This window comes from Chrysemys picta, chromosome 6 (assembly GCF_011386835.1).
Source record: "Chrysemys picta bellii isolate R12L10 chromosome 6, ASM1138683v2, whole genome shotgun sequence".
In the NCBI taxonomy this organism is placed as follows: Eukaryota; Metazoa; Chordata; order Testudines; family Emydidae; genus Chrysemys; species Chrysemys picta.
The window spans coordinates 74,083,545-74,099,790 of record NC_088796.1 but is presented as its reverse complement, the minus strand read 5'-3'; the positions used below and the strand labels follow the sequence as shown (position 1 = coordinate 74,099,790).

The 16,246-nt window shown below is 41.5% G+C and overlaps 1 protein-coding gene across 3 annotated transcripts in view; it reads left to right on the top strand.

Annotated features, from left to right (window-relative positions):
- DTWD2 (DTW domain containing 2) overlaps positions 1-16,246 on the top strand; it is a 199,219-nt gene that overhangs the window by 27,815 nt on the left and 155,158 nt on the right. The window lies entirely within an intron of this gene.

Below are 16,246 nucleotides of genomic sequence, written 5' to 3'. Positions count from 1 at the left end.
ATAAAAATGAAGTTTAAAAATAAAAAAATCTTTAGTTTGTTCTTTGACTAGGCTGTCTCTAGGAAAGACTTTCAATCAATAGGAGTTTTATTATCTCTTCACATCATTTAAAAGAAAAAAGTAGTCAAAAAACGTGTTGCCTACTGAGTCAGTGCCTTTATAATTCGATATATATGGTACAATGTAAGGAAAGATAATCATAATCATCTTCTGCTCACCTTTTCTTTATAAGTCCCTTATGCACATGCATGTGTTTAAATCCACATTTTGATTAGAAAATAAACCTGGTTGGAAAAAAATTGGGAAAATTTATGCACAAGTTATGTATGTAAGTTATTTTTAATGTAATGAATTATGTAGTTTTATTTGTATGTGATTACAAACATTTACAATGATTACAGCCTTTGCATTGGATGAGCAGTAGCACATCTGTTGCCACTGTTGAGGATCATTTTGTCTCTGATTTCCTTGCACCCTATTCTCAGTTAGTCTGTTCTGTGCTCTGTGGCTTTAAGCCACTTTTGCTCTTCTGTATACTGGGGCTGTACAGGGCTCTGTCTCAGGGCTGCTCCAACTTGAGGCTTGTCTACATGCTATTTTTATACTACTTTATCACTTTGAAACTAGTATGGTTAAAGTGGTACAAACTCCATGTGGACACAGTTGTACTGTTATACAAGCGCTTATATTGCTACAGTAACTCCTCGCTTAACGTTGTAATTATGTTCCTGAAAAATGTGACTTTAAGCAAAACGATGTTAAGCAAATCCAATTTCCCCATAAGAATTAATGTAAATTAGGTTCCAGGGAAATTTTTTTCACCAGACAAAAAACTATATTTTATTTTTACACACACACACACACACACACACACACACACACACACACACACACACACACACTATATGATGATTGTGAAGCTTGGCTGAGGTGGTGAAGTTAGAGGGTGGGATATTTCCCGGGAAATGCCTTACTGCTAAATGATGAACTAGAATTCGGCTGAGCCCTCAAGGGTTAGCACATTGTTGTTAATGTAGCCTCACACTCTACAAGGCAGCACGAATGGAGGGAGGGGAGACAGCATGGCAGAAACACACACACACACACACACACACACACACACACACACACACACACATATCCTGTGTGTGGGAGAGAGAGAGAGATTTGCATTGGTCTTTTATAGCTGACACCACTCTAAGTACATTGCCTTTAAAAAGATCAGGAAGTTGAGACAGCAGCTGCGGCCAGCAAGCTCTTTCCATCCTGAGCCCTGTCCCGTCCCCACCCTGCTCTATATGGAGAAGGGGTAAGCGAAGGGCAGGAGTAGGGGACACCCTGACATTAGTCCCCTTCTTCCCCCCCCTCCCCTGCACAGCAAGCAGTAGGCTCCTGGGAGCAGCTCCAAGGCAGAGGGCAGGAGCAGCACACGGCAGTGGAGGGAGGGACAGCTGAACTGCCGGCAATTGGTAGCCTGCTGGGCGACTGCTGCACAGGTAGTGGGGAGCTAATAGGGGGTCTGCAGGTCTACCCTGGTTCCAAGCCCTCACCAGCCAGCTGCAACTGGCTACTCTTTCTGCAAGCAGTGGACAAAGCAGGCAGCTTTGCACAACTTTAAACGAGCATGTTCGCTAATTGATCAGCAACGAAACAATGTTAATTGGGATGATTTTAAGTGAGGTGTTACTGTATAAGGCACCTTTATACAGACATAAACGAATAAATGGACACAAATCAGACATCAAGAATTGTAACATTCAAAAACCAGTAGGAGAGCACTTAATAACAGACTTAAAAGTAGCAATTCTTCAACAAAAACAGACTTCAACGAGAAACTGCGGAACTAGAATTAATTTGCAAATTTGACACCATCAAATTAGGCCTGAATAAAGACTGGGAGTGACTGGGTCACTACAAAAAATAATTTTCCCTCTGTTGATACTCACACCTTCTTGTCAACTGTTGCGAATGGGCAATATCTACCATGATTGAATTGGCCTTGTTAGCACTGACCCCCCCCCCCACTCCGTAAGGCAACTTCCATCTTTTCATGTGCTATGTATTTATACTTGCTTACTGTATTTTCCACTCCATGCTTCTGATGAAGTGGGTTATAGCCCACAAAAGCTTATGTCCAAGTAAATTTGTTAGTCTCTAAGGTGCCACAAGGACTCCTCGTTGTTTTTACAATTATAACTGCAGTTGCACTAGGGTTTGTGCTGAATTAACTAATTTGGTTAAAAAATTACATCCTTAACTGACATAGTCATTGGTACAAAAGCTGTATGTATACCAGGCCAAACAACCTGCTTCCTCTAGTCCTCTGTGAACCCTGAGAGACACTGAAGTGCAGTGAACTCAGTCCAGGCCCCTTCCCTATCCTGGGCAAACACCCAACACACCCCTTATGCCAGGTGTTCCCACGCATATGGGAAGAGTGAAATGGCCTCCCACCCCACCCCAAACTCCCCCCACCTGCCTCAGTTCTACACTGACCAGAAAACCTCATTGCACAGAGTGGAATTTTCAGAGAGCCCTTTCTATTTCCTTAAAGGCCTCTTTACACTGCCAAGTGATAAGCATAACTAAGAATCAGGACCATTGTTCATTGTTTTGGCCTGAGTGAACCTAGCCATACTTACTTAGGATGCCACATTTGCTTCTACAGTTAAATTCCTTCCAACCATTCTTCTGTTTGGCAGACAGTTACTTCAGCAGATGATTCAAACAGCTGAATCATTGACTGGTTTTGAATCTGAGTACTATCACATAGGAACACCTTTGTCAGAACCATTGCAGATTACTATTCACTATTTAACTGAGACCAGCTACCTCACCTTCTGGAAGGAGAGCCTTTACATTAATTAAGGCTCTAATTGTAAACTTGTGAGAACAAGCTCAAAAAATTAGAATCCAGCTTTGTTTTACTTAACTGATAAGAGCTTTAGCTGTTCACTGTCCATTTAACCACAACAGCTAGGATACTTCCTTGGATATTAAAAGAATACTTGCACAAAATTTATGGGTAAATTTTCATAACATGAAATTAAGTAATGAATATGGCCAGAGTAAGTCAGGCACCGCATCACGGCAAGAGCCCTGTTGTAACTTTAATAAAAACAAATATTCTTAGGTACAGTATCTGGTAGATCCTCCATCTCAGTCCATTTGCCCCCACTTCCTTTGATCTGGATGCCACAACAAATCCTTCAGATAATTGCCAGATAAGGAAATATGGGTACATTTTGGCACATAGGAATATGAGTTGGCATGTTCTCCCAGACTATGACATTGTTTGAAGAGGGATCCAAACACAAGCACTTAGGAGTCTGTTAGGAACCATGTAAAGAAGTTGGGAGAAATTTACCATTAGTGTAAATAAGATGGTACAACTTCACAAAAGTTAATGGAAGTGTTACACCAGTGGTTATTCTGGGGTATATTTATTAAACTTGAAATTCTCATTCTCAAAATCATGTTTACTAGCTGTGGGTCAGCAATAGGTTTTCTTTATTGTTCTATAGAGGGACAAATTTATTATGGATACTGTCATGCCATAATTTTGAAGTTGTTGACTTGTTAAGGGTCATGATTAGTTCTATGGAAAACCACGCAGAATATCAATGCATATTTATGTACTGCAGTTTGTTAGAGGAGATGATGGGAAGCTTGGGGAGTTCAGCAAATTAGTAGCCATTAGAATAAAGTATTTTCTGTTCTGAAGGGTTTATGGTTTTTAAAATGACAGTAGCTTCTTCTGACTAGTATGAAGGGATTTCAGTAAGCTTTGAACAGTTGATATGATTTATATTGGCTAGAATTTGCTTACAAGTATCAGTCTAAATATGGGTAAATTAGTGTGAGGTTGTTTGTCTTCTATAGCCTGCAATAATAGTATCTGTAATAGTTAATTTCTCAGACGCCCTTGTTTCTTTATCTTATATTAACACTAACGAATTGTTAGTAGCTTGAAATATTAGTTTAGATTAACTAGAAATCCCAGGAACCAGATCATTGCTTATTTCTGCTGAGCTAAGCTTCTAAGGCATTCATTCATTTCTGTTATAGCATGATTAGATTTATGAGTTGTGACTTTTTTAGGCCACTCATTCTGTGCCTCATCAATTTGGCTAGTAACTGTTTTGATCTGCTGGCATAAAAAAAGTTGTCAGGCCATTGGATAGCCACATCCCTTGGCTGTGGATAACTACTGGTGAGTAACATCACAACAGGAGGCAAGGACTGCAGCAGTGACTAATCTTGTTAATTAAAGTAATGTCAGTACCCTTTGATCAGCTTCTTCTGTAACTACATCACATGCAACCTTGCCTTGGGGAGTGTAGTTTATTGAGAAAGAAAGAGAGAGAGAGAGAGACAGGATATTTCAATGGAGATTAAACGTGAAAGGTATGTTCATAAGAAATGGTTCAAAGAAAGGAAAATGGTTCATATAAAAGAATCACTATTGACTTTATAAATATAACACAAAGGTAAAACATAAATAGGTTTCTATTTTACTTTTTGTTTTATATAATGGTAATGAAATTATAGTAAAAGCAAATCCGAGGCCTATATCCATATATTCAAATGGTAATCTTTGTTTAATTGCAAATAATTTCTAGTCTTTTTTGTAACGCATTCTATTGAACATTGTTTTTTACATATATACAAACTACAATGTCCATTGTTCAGAGGTAGGAGGGGATTTCTGAAATTAAGAGCTTACTGATTAAAGAATAGTGGCATCTTTAAGAAGAAACTATGGCTATGTCTACACTACTGTGGTAAGTTGACCTACACTACGCAACTCCAGCTACATGAATAATATAGCTGGAGTTGACGTACCTTAGGTCGAGTTACCATGGGGTCTACACCGTGGGGGGTTGTTGAGAGAAACTCTCCCGTTGACTTACCTTACTCTTCTCGTCAGGGGTAGAGTACAGGGGTCGAGTGGAGAGCGATTTGCAGTCGATTTGCTGGGTCTTTACTAGACCGCTAAGTCGACCGCTGGTGGATCGATCTCAGAGTGTCGGTCCTGGCTGTAGTGTAGACCTGCCCTGAGTGTTGGGACTCTCACTCCATCTGTTTGCTTGGGGTCAGGCAACTTTAGTGTGGAATTAATACTAGAATACTGCAGCCAGTTCTGTTGTCAGCATTTAAAAAGGATGTTGGAAAATTGGAGATGGTGTGGAAAAGTGCCACAAGATTATTGGAGGGCTAGAGAAAATGCCATACAGTGAGAGACTTAGGGTATGTCTACATTGGCAGAGTTACATCGCCAGCAGTTACAGCACCACTCAGAGAGCGCTGAAGAGAAACTGCTATTGTGTGTTCACACTGTCAGCTGCCTGTGCAATAGCGTGTTCACACTTGTGGCACTTGCAGCGATATTCGGAGCAGTGCACTCTGGGCAGCTATCCCACAGAGCATCTCTTCCTCTTCTGCTGCTAAGAGTTGTGGGAAGGCAGAGGGGATCGTGAGGCATCCTGGCTCCTGTCCCAATGCCCCATGATGCATTGCTTCGCATCCCAGCAATTCCTGTGCTTCCGTCTGCATTTGGCGCCATCTTTCAATGGTTTGTGTACTGTGTGCTCTGCCTCTTCAGTCTGCAGGAATAGATCCTGCACTGTTGACCAATATTCTGCTCACTCTCAGTAACATGTCATGAGTGGCAGTGGAGTTATTCCTTTAACCACAAAGGCAAGAGGAGTTTGACGTTGATCTCGCAACGCGTAGTAGCTACAACACGAGATTGCTTGTGGCATTCACTGAGGTGCTGACCACTTTTGGGCTTGGGAAACAAGCACTGAGTGGTGGGATCACATCGTCATGCACGTCTGGGATGATGAGCAGTGGCTGCAGAATTTTCAGGTGAGGAAAGCCACATTCATGGGACTGCGTGGTGAACTCGCTCCAGCACTGTGGCACAAGGACACGAGAATGAGAGCTGCCCTGCTGTTGTAGAAGTGTGTAGCGATTGCACTGTGGAAGATGGCTTTGCACAAATGGGCATCCCTAACTGTGGAGGGGCAATAAATGGCACACACATTCCAATTCTGCCACCAGACCACCTACCCACCAAGTACATTAATCGGAAGGGGTATTTTTCTATGTGGGGGTGTTATTAATAAACTTGGAGTTCTCATTCTCAAAATCATGTTTACCAGCTGCGGGTCAGCAATAGGTTTTCTTTATTGTTCTATAGAGGGACAAATTTATTATGGCTACTGTCATGCCATAATTTTGAAGTTGTTGACTTGTTAAGGATCATGATTAGTTCTATGGAAAACCACACAGAATATCAGGCACTTGTGGATCACCGTGGGCGTTTCATGGCCATTAATGCAAGCTGATCCGGAAAGGTGCATGACGCATGCATCTTTCGGAACACTGGCCTATTCAGGAATCTGCAAGCAGGGACTTGCTTCCTGGACCAGAAGATCACCGTAGGGGAAGTCCAATTGCCCATTGTGATCCTGGGAGACCCTGCCTACCCCTTAATGCAGTGGCTTATGAAGCCATGCATGGGGCATCTTGACAGCAGCAAGGAGTGGTTCAACAGGCTGAGCAAGTGCAGAATGACTGTTGAGAGTGTGTTTGGCTGTTTAAAGGCCCGATGGCGCTGACTATATGGGAGGCTGGACTTGGCTGATGACAATATTCCTATGATTATAGCCGCATGCTGTACATTCCATAATATTTGTGAAGGGAAGAGTGAAAACTTCAGTCAAGGCTGGACTGCTATGGCTCAGCGCCTGGAGACTGCATTTGAACAGCCAGAGACCAGGGCTATTAGAGGGGCGCAGTGCAGGGCCATAACGATCAAGGATGCGTTCAGGCAGCAATTTGAAGCAGAAATCCACTGATATTTGTTGCTGTGCTCGGAGTGCAGTGCTTGTATTGCTAGGAGGTGATTGTGAGTGGTGCAGACTATGCACTATGAAGGTTTAAGAAAATTGCCTGTTGCTTTGCAGGGCTCTATTTGCTTTCAATTAATGGAATAAAGATCACTTTCAAACCAAAACAATTATTTTATTAAAAATCAACAACCGGAGGAGAGAGACAAACAAAAAAACACATCAGCACTTTGGGGGATGGGGGAAGGGAGGGTCCAGGAGAAGGTGGGGTCTCCTGGATGGTTAAAGATTTGTGTTTGTCCAGGTATCCTATGCAACCTCGTCCTTGGGAGTACAGTGCAGTGGGTAGTGAACTTCAGCAGGGTTAAACTGCAGAGGGACTGGTGTTGAGTGCGGTGGGTACTGGGAGTCTGCAGGGTTTGCAGTGCTAGTAGCATACCTGGAGTGTGTCCGCTTGGTGCTTCATAACTTTAAAGAGCCGCTCTGTGGCTTCGTTCTGGCACATCGCGTTCGCCTTTCGGTCCCTCTTCTTGCTGTCCTGCCACTCCTTCAGTTCTTGTTTTTCGGCTGTGGAGTGCATCATGACATCACGCAGAAAGTCCTCTTTAGTTCTTTGTGGCCACTTTCTAATTCTGCACAGCCGTTCATCCAGCGATAACAAAGAGGGAGGCTGGGCTCCCACGGTCATATCTGCGAAGCCAAAATTCAGCATTTTACAGGAGCAATATTGTTTGCAACACAAACCACTGATTCAGTGGTTTAAAACACAAGCAGTATTCACATACCTGTCACTAACTGGCTGACCCCAGGCAAGCACACATGAGCCAAAAGACCCCCAAAATGGTGAGTAACTGCAGGGGCAGGGGAAATCAGTGTTTCAGGACCGCACTGTGCATTGGGCATGAGGCTCTTGGGGAGAGTCAGCTCTATAGGTGAGGCCTTATAATCATTACTGTCCCCATGTTTTCCACAGGCTGTGTTCATTATAGAAGATATCTCAGTGCTGAGGGTAAGCAGGGAATCAAGGGAGGGTCTTCTCCAAGACTATGGCTTCCACCCTGGCCCTTATGCAGTTCATCTGTGTGCAGCAATGGTCCCCTCGCCCCAGTGACGGCAGAGTGATACAGGAAAGTTAACCTTAATGGGACAAAAAACAAGGCAGCTCTGCCAAAGAACCTATGGCAGCGGATTGCCCAGTATCTCCATGAGAGTTTCATGGAGATCGCTGAGGTAGATTCCTGTGAAGTGAGGGAGTGAATCAACACCCTGTTCAGCGATTCCCAAATTCAAAGCCACTTACTGGGGCCTCCTCTTCTGTTTGCGCTTCGCCAAGCTCCGACAGCTGTGACTAGCTAGCCTCCTCCAGGGTAGAGAAGAGCTCCTGGATGCATGCATCTCTGACCTCCGAGTCGTCCTCTGCCTTTGGGTCCCCCTCCCCCATCACATCCTGGTCGAAGATTTCCTTCTCCTGACTCAGTCCACACTCGACTGGTACGCGAGCCACCGAAGTATCCATGGTGGCCTTCGCAGTGGAGGGGGGGTCGCCACTGAGTATCGTGTCCAGCTCTTTATAGAATCGGCAGCTCGTGGGTGCAGCACCAGAGAGGTGGTTTGCCTCCTGCGCCTTGTGTTAGGCGTTCTGCAGCTCCTTTACTTTGACACTGCACTGTGTCCCAGTCATGCATCCTTTCTGTCATGCATCATGAAATCTGTCTGTAGGTATCATAATTCCTACAGCTGGAGCGTAGCTGTGACTGCACTGCTTCCTCTCCCCAAAAGCTGATGAGGTCCAGCAGCTCGGCATTGCTCGAAGTGCGGGATTGCCTGGTGCATGGAGCAGGCATGGTCACCTGTAAAGATGCACTGAGACCACTGCATTCATCACCGAGCAAACAGAAAGGGGACTTGAAAAATTCCCAAGAAATTCAAGGGGTGGGGTTTACAGTTGGTCACCTGAGGGCAGGACAGTAGAGTTCAAATCGATGACCAGAGAGGTGAGAACAGGCATTGTGGGACACCTCCCGGAGGCCAGCTGCAGCGCTGTAATTGACCAGGGTGTCTGCACTGGCACCGCGGCACTGTAGCCCCGGTGCAGAAAGCTCTACGCCTCTCATCAGGGTGGTTTTTTTACAGCGCTGTAACTGCGCAGTTTGTGTGCACTGAGTGGCCTGGCAGTGTGTACACTTCGGGAGTTACACCGCAGAAAGCTGCTTTACCATGCAGAAAGTTGGCAGTATAGACAAGGCCTTAGAAGTAAATCTGTGTATTTTATCAAAAAGATAGATTAGATGAAATAATAAGTATCAGAGACAGGCATAAAAAGAACCAATGGCTGGAAGCCCAAGTCAGATTTTTTTTTTTTTTTAAAACAGTGAAGTTAATCAATCATTGCAACCAGCTACCAAGGGAAGTAGCGGATTATCTGTGTCGTGATGTCTTCAAATTAAGAATGGATGTCTTTCTAGAAGTTGTACTTTAGTCAGACACAATTTATTGGGCTCAATACAGGATAAGTAGGTGAAATTTAATGGCCTGTCGTATACAAGAGGTCAGACTAGATGAACAAATGATCCCTTCTGGCTGTAAACTCTATGAATCTATGCAAAATTGGTCTTTCTGACAACCTATGTGTGGAACCTGAAAGATTACATTAGTTTGCCTTCTCTGTCCCAATCCTTTTGACTGATAGATTGCCTTCCGCCCGCCCCCCCCCCCCCCCCCCCCCCCCCCCAAATTTCCTATGGTTATTACCCTGGATGACTCATCATTGAAGTCCCTAAGAAATTCAGAAAAGACTGTTGTTTCATTTTGCCTCCAGGAGATACATATGGATACAATAATGGAAGATTGAGACCCAGGATTAATGGACAAGGGCTTTTGCAATATGGGGAGGGAAAATTCTTTCGTCAGCTTTGAATAAAATAAGTCTATGTCAGGGTTCCCTCCCCACTCTGAACTCTAGGGTACAGATATGGGGACCTGCATGAAAGACCCTCTAAGCTTATCTCTACCAGCTTAGGTTAAAAACTTCCACAAGGCACAAATTCTTCCTTGTCCTTGGAATGGTATCACTGCCACCACCAAGTGAGTTAGACAAAGATTTGGGAAAAGGACCACTTGGAGTTCCTGTTTCCACAAAATATCCCCCCAAGACCCTTCACCCCCTTTCCTGGGGAGGCTTGAGAGCAAACAAGGTGAGCATAGACCAGCCCCTTGGTTTTTAGATGGGGTTTTTAAAAACCAATCAGGTTCTTAAAAGCAGAACTTTATTATAAAGAAAAAGTAAAAGAAGCACCTCTGTAAAATCAGGATGGAAGGTAATTTTACAGGGTAATCAGATTCAAAACACAGAGGATTCCCCTCTAGGCAAAACTTTGAAGTTACAAAAAAACCCACCCCAAAACCGGAATAAACCTCCCTCTTAGCCTAGGGAAAATTCACAAGTTAAAACAAAAGATAATCTAACGCATTTCCTTCCTATTACTTATAATTTGTAATCTTAGATGCTTAGTTCAGGTAGACTTTAGGAGATGTATTTTCCCTGCCCTGGTTCCTTGCTGTCCCGGAGAGAACACACAAAGAGAACACAAAACAAAAACCTTCCCCCACAGATTTGAAAGTATCTTCTCCCCTTATTGGTCCTTTTGGTCAGGTGCCAACCAGGTTATTTGAGCTTCTTAACCCTTTACAGGTAAAGGAGGGATTTTATGCTACCTTTAGCTGTATGTTTATGACCGCTTAAAAGCAAAAAAAAAAAAAGCCTTTTGAGGACACCTGTAAGAAGGAATATTGACACATACTCTCGAATACAGGCCTCTTAATACCAGCAAAGAGATTTCTCTGTTGGAGGATGATGGAAGAGATTAAAGTGGTGGCAGGGCCTACACCAGACATCACATCAAGTCATCACTGTCACATGTTCCAGGTTTTTTTTTTTTTTTTTTTGGTAATATTCCCCCTCTCTCTTCCAGTGGCCTTTACTCTTTCTTCCCTTTGTCCTGGCAAGGGAGCCACTTCCAATATGGCATACAGGATTGATGCAGAGAAGACAACCTGTTCATGCTCCAAATGCATAATTTCCTGGCAGAGTACACAGAAGTGTGATAGTACCAGTTCTGTTCAGATGTGAGAAGCTGAGAGCAGCCAAGAGTCCCACATAGCTTCTCACAAAGACAGATCACACAGCTGGGTGTGCTGGTTCTCCTGCACAGGCAGTAGCCCCCACATACCCAACATATCTGCTCTTTAAAAGACCCACAGCAGGATATGAAATTTGAGGTAGGAGTCTTTTTGTATCTGACTTTTGAACTCCCTCAAAAACTCATTTTCTCAAATAACTTAATCTTTGGTTCCTGGGGCATACACAAGAATTGTATATACAGCTCTTCACCAAAGTATTTCCCTAGGCAGAATTTGCAGGATCCCTTAACTGGCATTTGTTGCACAGTAATTGGCCTTAATGACATCCAAAGTCAATCTGAGCTCATCTAGTTTGACAGCACCCATTGTTCCAATTTAAGAATTTCATTATCTCAGTACTTTGCTGAGTTGATCTGAAGTAGTTAACCCCTTATTCTTTCCACTTTAAATATGACTTATGAATATGTTTGTCATTTTGCCACAGTAGATATTATTGTTCCTTAATTTATATGCGGTTCTACCTATTTAACAAACATGTCCAAGCTGAAATATTGGTAACAGAATGTTTGAATAGGGGAACCAAGATATGCCAAACCTTTCTCTAGCACAATTGAAATGTATAGATTTATAAATACATTGGAATTTTCTAGATCAGGGGTTCTCAAACTTCATTGCATCGCGACCCCCTTCTGATAACAAAAATCACTACATGACCCCAGAAGGGAGGACTGAAGCCTGAGCCACATGGCCCCAGGCTGGGGTGGGGAGGGCAAAGCCAAAGCCCAAAGCCTTTAGCCCCAGGCAGGGGGCTTGTGACCTAGCCCTGCCGCCCAGGGTTGAAGCCCTTTGGCTTCGGGCCCTGGGCGGTAGGCCTTGGGCTTTGGCTTTGGCTCCGGGCCCCAGCAATTCTAAGCAAGCCCTGGTGACTCCATTAAAAGGGGGTCTTGACCCACAGTTTGAGAACTGCTGTTCTAGTTTTTCCTTGCAAAAACATTGAGAATTGTAGGGATGGGTTGTCTTTTTATTTAATTTAATTTAACTTAATTTAATTAATTTATTTATGTATCTATTTTAATAATTTAAAATTATCTGTTTTTTATTTTTCTTATTATTTTATTTTATTTACTGGGACCTGGAAATCTCAATTGCTTTATTTGGAATCAGATAACCGAGTTTGTCACTCTCTTGTGTTGCTGTTTTTACAGAAGATAAAAGATATATTAATAACTTTATTATATGAAACAGAGGTACAGTACTGTATTTGGAATCTAATTTATAGATTAAATAGTTCCAGAAATTTTCTTTATTGAATAGCTTAGTATTTTCTGAAATTTTTATATTTTACATATTTCAAGTTGTGTTTTTATGCTGAATCATATTTGTAAGACGTATTTTTAGAACAGTATTGGTACTGACTCTGAGTCAAACAATTCAAGCTTTTATAGTAAAAGCAAGGCACTTAATCTTTGTAGCTTATCAAAGAAGAAGTTAAAGGATGCCTTGATCAGTCCCTGTAGAGAACAGAAATTACAAAATAGAAAGCTCTTCAATCTAGCAGAGAAAGGTATAACAAGATCCGTTTGTTGGAAGTTAAAGCTAGTGAAATTCGGACTAAAAATAAGGTGCAAATTTTTAACAGTGAAGGTAATTACCCATTGGAACAACTTACCAAGGGTTGTGGTGGATTCTCCGTCACTGAAAATTTTTAATTTTTCTAAAAGCTATGCTTTGGTTCAAACACAGATTATTTCAGGGAAGCCCTATGACTGCACTATACAGGAAGTCAAACTAGATGAACACAATTGTTCTTTCTGGATTTACAATCTATGAAGCCCATTTGTCTCAATTGTGTGAATTTGGTATCAGTTATGAATGTTGAGGATATGCTTGCTGAATCTGCTTTTTTTGACCTTTTCATAATCAAATAGGTCATCACTTGGGATAATTTTGTGGGTATTTTTAAATAAATAGTGAAGAAACTAAGATTAAAGAGAACTTCATGTAGAGACTTGGAATGTGTTTTGAGTTCATAAGGTTATTTAGGTTTAAATACGTATACTTGAAAAGTAACTTTGTCTTGTTACTTTCTTGATAGAAGAACAGGTTAATTACACACTCTAATAGCTAAATTCTTCATTAGAATAGCAAAATAGGTTGTGTATTGAAGGTCAGATGTGTTCTTTCTGCTAAAATCCTATAAGAAATTATTTTTATTATGTGAACTTTGAAGTCATATTGAAATCGTTAATGTATGAAATACTGAGGCTCCTCCAGACAGTTAAAGCAACTTATCAAGTTGATTTTAGGTGTTTTACAAAATATTCCTGAATAGTGTAAAATATGAAATATTTTGGATATTTTTTCTTCAGTTGAAATGAAGTCCGATACCATACAACCCTCTTATGCATTGTGTAACCTGCTATTTTGTGATATCTTTGTAACAACTAACACATCTACAAAATTTGAATGCAGTAATCCAAATTCGGTGCTCAATTACACTGTCAAACCGCACTAAAGTTAGTGGGGCTGGCTGGCTTGCTTGCTTATTTATTTATGAATGAATGACCCTTCTGGCCACTGTTTGTTTTGGTTTTTGGAGATATTGGTTTAATGTTTGCGATGCAGGTTAAATAGCAACTTCAAAACAAATGATAGGAGAGGCAGTAGGAGAAAATGAGTGTGATGGGAGGACAACCAAAAACTAAAACAAGGTGGGGAAAAGATTGAATAGAAAGAAGAAAAAAAGAAAGGTTTATGAATATAGGTTAGGGGAGGAAAGGAGGTGAGGAGAGCTGGGTTGGTGGGGGAGACCCAAAGAGTGGGGAAAAAGGGAAGAGTACAAAAGCAAGTTAAAGCTTTGTTTTAGTTAATGCTCATGACAGGTGTAGGTTTGACAACCTGAGACTGAATTCTTTAATTTATATAGAAAAGTTACAGCATGGGCAGAAGCAGTGCAAACTGTGTCCCTGTTTTTGTCTCTGCATTGCCCTGACATCTCTATAGTTAAGGGTTAAAAAAGAAGGTCACACTAGTTCACTGCAAAGAACTAAGAGGGAATGCAGGGCAGGATGCCTGCAGGGCTACCTCCAGCCCAGAAGGGTTACTCTGGGTTGGAACCCATCCACAGGTAGTGCCATTTAAAATGAACTCCATTGTACTGGTCTTCATGCCTGTAACTGAGGAAGAGGACACGAGATATATTTAGTCTGAAATACCACTTTTGTTGGATTACCTTCTTGGAAATTTTCCTATCTTTCTGAGAGAAACTTGAAGTTTGGGGGTGGGGAAGTCACTTTTTTGGACCTCCTAGGAGAACTGTGGTAACGAACTAAACTCAACTTTTCATACGGTGAAGTGTATATCTTCCCTTATCTCCCTATACTTCTGTATAGATTATAGAGGAGTGATAGGAAAGCTACAAACACATAAGTAGTTGGTAGAGTGGTAGCCATGTTAGTACTCCTCATAAGTAGTTGTGTTTCAGAGAAAATGAAGGGAGATCTTTGCACTTACTCTAAGAGAAGCCTACTAACTAACTTGTAAAATAGTTCAGCAAACTGGTAGCTATTAGACTTCTGAGAAGGAGATCATTGTGAAAATTGATGTCTTTGGTAATGGCTGAAAGAAGTTATTGACATACTCCATTTCAAAATGCCTGTAGTGTAGATGATGCTTCAATGATAAAGGAGCTTTACCATCTCTCCCATGTTCCTTTTCCAGTAGCCATGATATTAAGTCACTTGAACTACTTCACACTGCTGATTGGTGAGGAAATGATAAAGAAGTGAACTGAACAGATGTTACCGAGATAGCAGCACTTATTAAGTGCTTGGATCTGCTGGATACAAGGAGTCTTATTCTGCTTTGTTGTTGATGTAATGGAAGTGACTTCATTGGAAGCACAGTTGTGAGTGTAAAATTAGAATATGGGAGACTTAGTGTTCAGAATATTACACTGTCCCTTTTGCAAACTTTCTTGACAAAGTACAGTAATTATGAGAGCTGAGTGGAGAAAGGTAATTCACTTTGACAAAGAATTTTACTCTTTTGAAATTTTGCTACATACAAATTTAAAACGAAAACTAAAAATTTTGGAAGTCTCTCTCCCTCCTCTGTAAAAGGAAATGGAGTCCTAGCTCTGGGGCTATCCTGGAGCTCTGGACTCTGGGAGCCCAGACTGCTGAGGGACTGCGTGGGTTAGCTAACAGGAAACCTGACAGGTTTCAGAACCATTTGGTCATGAGAATGTACTCCAAAGCAAATTTCCCTGCCTCTATTTGATTTGAATAAATTGCAAAATAAATTACACCAAGTAAACTAGAAAGTGCTAAAATACTTAGAATTTTTCATTTTTTATAGCTTCTTTAATGGATACATTGTGAGTAAATTGTTGAACTGGCCTGAGTGGAATTATGAAGCAGCGGTGCTAAAAAAGGCTAAAGGATCTGCTGGCAATGCATATATAACTGAACCTGATGTGTTTGCAGAGTGATGACTGAAATAGATATTACTCTCTTGCATCAGTCTAGTGTACATCATTCATTTCACATAGTACAAGTGCTATGAAGTAAACATTTGTTTTCCAGGGTAGAATATTGCTTCAGCTGGTAACAAAACAAAGTAATTCCTGTCCATATAGAAACTGACAATTAGTGATCCACATTCTCAAATTTCTACAGCTATATGTAATTGCCACAAATTTTACATCTAGACACATGAATATTAGCAGAGCCTATCACTAATGATTATTAGGAAGCATTCCTGGGAAATGCCATGAACTTGTCTTGAATCTAAGCTTTTGTTAGAAAAACTGGAAGTTTCTAGCCTTTGCAACTGTGCAGCTCCCCAATAAAAATTAAGCAAACAAAACCATTCAGAATGTGAACTCTGTGTAACAATGCAATGCTGTCTTTCCCAAGTTTTCTTAGAACTCGAGTGTCTGTGCTGCTGCTAATAGCTTTGCCAAAGTTATGAAGAATAACAATTCACTGAAATTGTTGTCTCTGCTTTTATGGGCAGGCTTGTGGGCAAGACTCCATGTTAATCCTGACCTAAATCTTGACCCTGGTTTGTATGGCTGTCTGGTGCAGCAGAATGGAAATACTGCTACAACTCCAAGTACCTTCAAAGATATGCTTGTTTTTTATTTAAATATTTACATCAATAGTACAGTCTTGTTGATTATCCACCTAATGAGATCCTGCCCCATCACAGCTTCCATTTTCCAAATCCCACCAAATTCCCATCCC